General features: G+C 42.6%; 1 pseudogene; it reads left to right on the plus strand.

Annotated features, from left to right (window-relative positions):
- The first annotated feature begins 7,548 nt into the window (after window positions 1-7,548).
- LOC111747181 lies at window positions 7,549-7,667 on the plus strand (annotated as a pseudogene).
- Window positions 7,668-7,929: the final 262 nt, after the last annotated feature.

Below are 7,929 nucleotides of genomic sequence, written 5' to 3' on the forward strand. Positions count from 1 at the left end.
CCTCTATGCCTTTGTCTATACTGTGTCCTCATCGGAAACATGTCTCTCTGCCTGTTCAAGTCTTCATCCATTAGCCAACCACATATTTTTCATCTGACATTTATAAAATTCCCTTCATGTGTCGGCTCTTTAAGCATTTAGGCTACAAGATATAAAATGAACAGTCCTTGTCATGGAGAATCTAAGAGCTTAGTGGAGAAGAATAAAAGACATACACAGAGTGGTTAAGAATGTGGGCTTTGGCATCAGAGGATGGTAGTTCGAATCCCATCTTTGGCATTTCCTAGCTGTGTGGCCTTGGATAGGTCCCTTAATCTTTCGAAGCTTCCTCATCTATAAATGGAAATTTATTTATTTAAGAAATATTGATTGAGGACCCACTTTGTGCCCAGCACAGGCTAGATACAAGGAATCTAGCTCTGGACTAGACAGACAAAATCCCTCCCAAGTGAATCTGGCATTCAGATATTAACAAACATATTAAAATCGAAACAAGAGATACATGTCAGGTAATAATAAGTGCTATGAAGAACAATAAAGCAAGGTGAGAGGATAGTAAACAGAGGAGGTCACTGTGTTAGGTCAGAGACTATCTCTCTGAAGAGGCAGCATCGGGCAGAGACCTGGATGAGTTGGCAGAGGACTCGTACGACAGTCTGGGAGAAGAGCGTTTCAGGCAGAGAGGAGGGCGAGGCATTGAGGTGGGAGCATGCCTGGTGTGGCCAATCAAGAGGAAGGCCCAGGGTGGCCAAGAGCTGTGAGCAAGGAAAGAAGAAGGAGGTCAGAGGAGCTGAGGCTGCGGCCAGGTCACGTTGGGCCATGTAAACCGAGGTAAGAGCAATGTTAAATGGAGTCCATATTGACAGCCTCCTTTTAAGGTTTGTCGTTTGGGTAAATGAGATCATGAATGCTAGAGATGTGACATTCAATAAATACTCAGTATGCATCAGCCATTGCACCCATGGGAGAAAGAAGATAATAAAGCTATGAGCCAAGCATTAAGAAAGCATAGCAGAGGACTCTAAGGAAAGTCACCAAAATGAAACAATTCATGCCCTCAAGGAGTTTAAAATATGGTAGGAGAAATAAAATGATAATCCAAATATATACTCATAATAGATTTTAGAGGGCATGAGCACTGGGAAAGCTCCACCTTCTGCATTTCAAAAATCAGTATCAAGATTTTTTTCCCTTGAAGATCAATGTAAGATCCATGAGAGCAGATGTGGACCTTTCTTACTGCAGTGTCCCTGAGGCCAAGCAGAGTGCCATGCTCATAGGAGATATTTACTCGATAATTGTCTGATTCTACAAACTGATCTGATGAGAGTGACCACACATATGGAAACATTTTTAACTTTTTAGTACTGACAATATTAGTTTCGTAAACTTTCAGACAGAAATAATATGATTTTTTACATATTCATGGAGCCAATTCATTACATGTTTAGGTCACTGGGATTCTTCAAAACTAATGACAAAGAATCTCTTTAATGCAGTCGAGTAGTTATGAGGGAATATCAGTTGTCCTCTGAAAAAGGATAGCAAGGTTCCTTGTGAGACACAGCCCCAATTATACTCCATGGTCCCTAGCATTGGGGGCCCCATCTGGTTTGCTTTGTTTGAGGCCAAGCTCCATAGAACAAAAGGATAGCAGGAGGCCTCGAAGGTCACTCTGGCCACAGCTCTCACAAGCAGCGTGCTTGTGCTGTAAATCAGTGTTAAGATTTAAGAAACAAAAAACAAAAACCTATATAATTTCCCAGCCCTATCCAGGTTAAGGACCATTCCTAATCCAGATGCAGAGCTGGGGATTAGTTTAGCCATGGCTACGGGGCACATGATGTTGTCAAATCGTTCAATAGAGATACTGTTCGATTCATCTCTCTATTGGTCAAGAGCAGCCACTGGGGGCCTCTTTGAGTATCCGGCAAGATCGTCAGTATGGGGGTGGGGACCTGTGGGCAAAGCATGTCTTAGGGATTCACACAGCTGGTAGAAGAGTTCTTCTAAGCTTGAGGGAGAAATTCAGAAGCTAGTGAAGGTGGGGGGTGGGGGAGACTAACCCAGCAAAATCAACCTCAAACTGAGTTGCTAGGAAACAGGAAGATCTTGATACAGTGGGATCCCGGGAATCAAGGCTAGATGAAATAGGGAAAAGGTAGGAGAAGAAATAAAACATGAACGATTTCAGTAATGTGCAAGGGAAATGCTTGAATTGTCAAGGTGCCAAGCTCATTTTAAAAAGCAATACCAAAAATATGAAATGAAATGGGGCATTTGGAAAGAGATGAGAAATGTGAACAACAGAAATGGAGGAAAGGTCAAGTTAAGCTAGTAGAGGGGTCTCTCATTGTACAAACGCGCCCACAACTAGCTTCACTCTCCCCTGAGCAGCCTGGCCCCTCTCTCACAGCAATTACTAGAGGTCCTGATAGTACAGCCATAGGATGTTTTGTGATAAACCTCGGAGCCCTGTAAAATCTCTAAGGCTGGTGTTCCGAAAGAAAAGATGTCATAACCTACTGAGGGAAGCTGAACTCCAGAACAAAAGACCAGACTGAACCTGAAATCTTGCCCACAACACTCTCTGAACTTTCTGCTCTGTGAAATAGCTGCTTATATTTCCTGAAATTCTGCTAGTTAAAGATGCATATATATCACTGTATACCTTCTTTTTAAAAGACAAAAAGCTCATGGAGATGTAAAGTACAGCATAGGGAATATAGTCAATAATATTGTAATAACTGTGCATGGTATCAGGTGGGTACTAGATTTATTGAGGCGATCACTTTGTAAGTTATATAAATGTCTAATCACTATGTCGTACACCTGAAACTAAAAGAAAAACTTCCAGGATGTTATTAGAGGTGTTAGCTAGTCATTCACACATTAGTATAAATTAGCTCTGTCTACTTCTTTTCTAACATCTAGCCGAGATCATTTGCTCTAAGGGAAAGGGAGTTTTCATTAAGGATGAAAGTTAACAAGTGACTTTATATTTGCTCATGTATTTTTTACACTATATTATTGCCACTTCTGAAAAGGATTTGAACCGGAAGGTAGGGGGTAGGGGAGGAAGGGAGAGGTAGTTGGGGTAAAGGGGGTCAAATATAGTGGGGTAGGGGGATGGTGAAGTGGGTAAAGGGGATCAAATATATGGTAGCTGAAGGAAACTGGACTTTGGGCGGTAATCACACAATAGAATATATAAATGTCAAACTATAAAGTACACCTGAAAATTATATAATTGTATTAATCACTGTTACCCCCAATAAACTTAATAATAAATAAATACATAAAAATAAATGAAAAGGAATTAAGACAGCAAATATTTTTGAATTTTGAGGATTTTATGGAATAAGATATATTGATTCTACTCTCCCCTCTCCCTCTTATACATACACACAAAATAGTGGCACTATCTATATAGTTGAAGGTATAGTTGGAACATGATTGTGGGAGAAGGAATGGAAACTCAAATTGAAGTGATCCCTAATAACAAAGAAATTAAATTGCTTCCTGCTAGTTAAACTATGAAATCTGCATATGTTGGACCAGAACAGAGTGAATGATATTATAGAAATTTTAAAGAGTCACAATGGCTCCCAAGCCGACCAATTTTGGCTTTCAATTGATTGAAGAAATCACCACAGTTAGAATAAAAATGTTATCTAGCAAAGGGCCAGAAAGTCTAGGAAAGGGAGATTGAAAGAAGGAAGCCCTGAGTCCTGATTATGCATGCTATGGCCAGAGAAGAGAATAATGGGGCCTAAAGATGTCCCGTCCCATTTTTAACGGTTGACGCCCTGATTTAAGTGAGGCCTACCACACAGCTTTCTGATCACTCTCCAGCTTCCCTCGCAGCTTCCCTTTTCCAAGGAGGAAAAGCAGGAACATGCTTATCCACGGGGCTCAATACCCAGCAATGTTGATGAGGACCTGCCATTCTGGTTGGTACATCAAGCTGGTATAAGTTTGTTTAACATGGGTCAGACTCTGAACTCCAATCATTTCTGGCTCTAAGGCCACAAGAGCTTTCATGCATAAGACCTACTTATTATAAACTGTGGTTTAGGATTAGAACTGCTTTAATAAAGTGGGAAGGGTAGGGGAAATCCCCCTTCTCTTCCTATTTCTCTTCCTATCCCAGTCCCTGTCTTCTGTATCACAGAGATATTCTGTTCCTATATCCCTCATTTGCATTACAATTAAGCTTCATTATAGATAAAATGGCTTCAGAGGAATATACTGAATCCCCACCACCCCGCATTGTTTCTATAAGAAAAAAACATTGTTAATTCCAATAGCTTATCCCGAAATGAATTTTGGACTGTGACCCAGTGATAACTTGGGGACATTTTGTTCCTGTAAATTGGTCTTTCTAGCCAGCATCCAGGAGCTGGCTGGGAAACGCACTCAGTAAATAACTCTCAGTGGTTTGGAGGGCAGAGAAGGTTCTAGAAGAGATGAGTCAGGCTAGGGGGTGGATAGCATGGAGAGGAAAGGAACAGGGAGCCAAGCAATATTCTGAAAATGGAATTTGTACCCAGCCAGAAATATCCGTCTGATCAGGCCTGGCTAAAGACTTTCCGAAATGATGAAGCAAATATTAACAGAGAAATCTTTAAAAGCTTCTCTCAGGGAAGATTACATTCTTCTCAATGATAAGGCAGGTGGGTTTATAAAGAACACAATTTTCCAGGCAGCCTTGATAAAGCCTTATTCTCCCCTCCAGACTTAAAAATTGAAGTTTCGTATCCCTGTAAGAATACAGTATCTGATGCAGTGCCTCACCCGACTGCTGAGATGAATATGATGATGTCACAATGACTGTAACAAAACAAAAGGACAAAGTTCGGCTTACTTCAAAGCTCTCAAATGGAAATGGTGGGCTGGAGTACTAACTGGGCTACCTCTTACCTAGCTAGTTGGTGAGTATAAGTGTATGAGCTTCTGTTTGGCAGGTGTGAGAGAGGACTGAGATAAACCGGAAGCTATAGAAAGAGAGAAAAGTCATAACAATGTAGTTGCCACAATACTTTTATCCTGAAATGAAGCGTGAAGCTCCTTTTCAAGGGGATCATAATAGCAGTTCCGTCAGACTGCCACGATTCCACATACTAAAAGCTTCATTCATTCATTCATCCATTCAACAAACATTTATTTGCTGTCCCCTGTGTTCCAGACACTGCTGGTCTAGGAGAGGCAACAGAAAGTACACAGTTGTAATCTTGTAGGAAGAGGGAATGTGCCCAAGGGCCTTCGAAAGTATAGAGGACAGGTGCCGTAGGGGAGTGAAAATGAGACATGGCCCCAGACAGGTTTAGCCCCAGATGGTCAATCACTTACAGAGAAGAGAACAGTAGTGCTTCAAAATGGGATGGGGCAGAAAGGCTGAATTTGATTCTGTCTGGGAAAATAAATAAACAAACACTCAAAACTGAACCCAAGCAAGCCACACCAAATAAGTAGTCACGCAGGATGACTACCTTGCAGTATGCACATGAGGGAGACCAGACAATGGCCCAAAGCAACAGGGAGCCGGAGCTTTCACATGGAGAACAAGCCTGATGGGGCAGAACACACTGCTATGTTGACAGTGTCTGTCAATGTCAATTTACTCAGTGTCCCCTCTACTTAAAAGAGCTGATGCAGCTTCCCAAATAATCTGACAACTAAGGAGAGTCTGGCAGGGCAGTCACAGAACAGGACAAACTGGTTTCAGCTTGAGGCTAGGAAAGCATTCCAGCTCTTGGCTCAGAGCTGAATTTCTAGCAGAGCTCTGTCACTTCAGTATCCTCATCTGTAAAATGGGGACAATAATAGCACTACTTCAGAATTTTTTCAGAGCAAGGATTACGTAAAATAATTGCTATACCAAGCTTAATGCATAATAAGCAGCTGGCATATTTTAGCCATTATGGTTACCAGCAATGAAGGAGAGCTATTTTATTTCCTTTTGGTGTCTGGGAAGAGGATGCTGCCCTGGGTATCAATGGGATGCAGGTCTGCAGTGTGTCGGTGCGACTGAAACAAGCCAGGGAAGGGGACTGCACTCCTGCCTCATGTTCTTCACCTGCTCAAGCCCCTTATTCTGGGGCCACACTAATTAAGCAAGGAATGGTGGTCATCAGTCCTGGCTCTTGTGGGCCCATTCCCCCAAAGACCTGTCCCTCCTTGGACTCACACCCACATACTTGGACATAAACTTCAAGGCTGCTGTGGATAGAAATAAGGTAAGGGAAAAAGGAAAGGAAAGTATCCAGGAGGCCTCTTTCTGAATAAAATAAGGATCCTTCCTAATATGGGAGAGAAGGGAAAAGGTGGGGATTTGGCAAGAAAGCACCTCTGCAGATCTAATAAACCATCATAGCATGAGGGCAAAGATACTGAGGCCCTCTTGAGGTCTCTGAGAGGAAGGGTAACCAAGGCTTAAGAATGAAAAGGCATTAAGGGCCTCAGTCACATTAAGGGCCAGCTAGCTTGTTGGCCAAGGGAGCCTGTATCATGGCCAGGCCACACCCAGAGTTCCGGTAAAAAGCAACAGCAACAGGTCAGGAGCTGTCCAGAATGTAGAATTAGCAATGCTCAAAGATCTCGTGAAAAGAAATACAGAGGATCTGGAAAGCGTTCAGAGATGCAGGCCAAATGAGGAGAGGACAGGGCAAATGGGTGGTAAATGGCAGGACCAGATCATCGCCCCCACAGGGGTTTGGGGGCGGGTGGGAATGAGGGCAGTGAGAGCATCCACTCATTTAAAGAAACAGTAAAAACGATCCATACTAATTAATATGGGGATGTTCTTTTGAATTCATTCATTTAAATAAGGATCTCCCTGAGAGTCTGGAAATTAATGTCAAACAAAGGATTGCAGTTGAGATGTATGAACTAACTCAGTCGGAGCTTCTCAGTCCATTGTCTTGCTTACAGCTTCTGGTCCCCAACCCATTCCAGGGAATAGATGTATCACCTCTAAGAGCATTGCTGAGACCTCCCCAAGCGGAGCTTCTCTGTGGACTGCCTGGCTGTTCAAACCCCTGAAGGGGAGAAAGATGGTGTTTGGATTCACAGGGCCTTACCAGGCATACCCGAGGGTTGGCGCTGAGAATGTTTGACCCTTCCTTTTATATCTTCTAATCATCTGAAGACCCCATTAGAATCGATCAGCCCGGTTGCAGCCGGTCAAAATGTCAAGAAGTTAGACACCCAGAGATGAGCGTAAGGTTACATAAAGAAAATAAATAAAGGAAATAAATAAAGGCTATGGATAGTCCTTGATTAAGGCGATTGGTCATCTTAGTTTTTTCCTACTTTTTTCCTTAATCCAAAAGTTGTCAATCTAGGTAAGAATACTGACATCGGGATTCCTAGATAGAAGCCTCTTTATCAGGATACAGTGGTCAAAGAGAAATCTGGTATAACCCTCCTGCTTCCTGCTTCCTGCCCCGCTGCCCCAACCATCCTACATCCACCCCGAACCCTAATTGTAGGCTATTTTCTACATCCAGGGCTCTGGAGTCTTGGGAATATTTTGAGGTAAAAAATAATGGAGGCCATGCCACCCTGAACGTGCCCGATCTCATCTGATCTCAGAAGCTAAGCAAGGTCGGGCCTGGTTAGTACTTGGATGGGAGACCACCTAGGAGTACCAGGTGCTGTAGGCATTAAAAAAAAATAATGGATACATTAGAACCTATTCTAGACACCTGACCTTTGCTGGGACCCCGTAATTATTCATCATGAAAGTGGCAGAGCAAGGATGAAATCTGGGATGCTCAAAAGATACCCACAATTAATTAGCACAGAACTTTTATGCCTCTGATTCCTTACTTGCAGTTAAAAAGGAGAAAAAGTCTCTGCCCAGTCAGTGAGCCCTCATGCCTTGTCAACATTCTTCTCATAGCCGTTCACCAAATATTCTCCCCC

The sequence above is a fragment of the Pteropus vampyrus genome, unplaced genomic scaffold (genome assembly GCF_000151845.1).
Source record: "Pteropus vampyrus isolate Shadow unplaced genomic scaffold, Pvam_2.0 Scaffold213, whole genome shotgun sequence".
Classification (NCBI taxonomy): domain Eukaryota; kingdom Metazoa; phylum Chordata; class Mammalia; order Chiroptera; family Pteropodidae; genus Pteropus; species Pteropus vampyrus.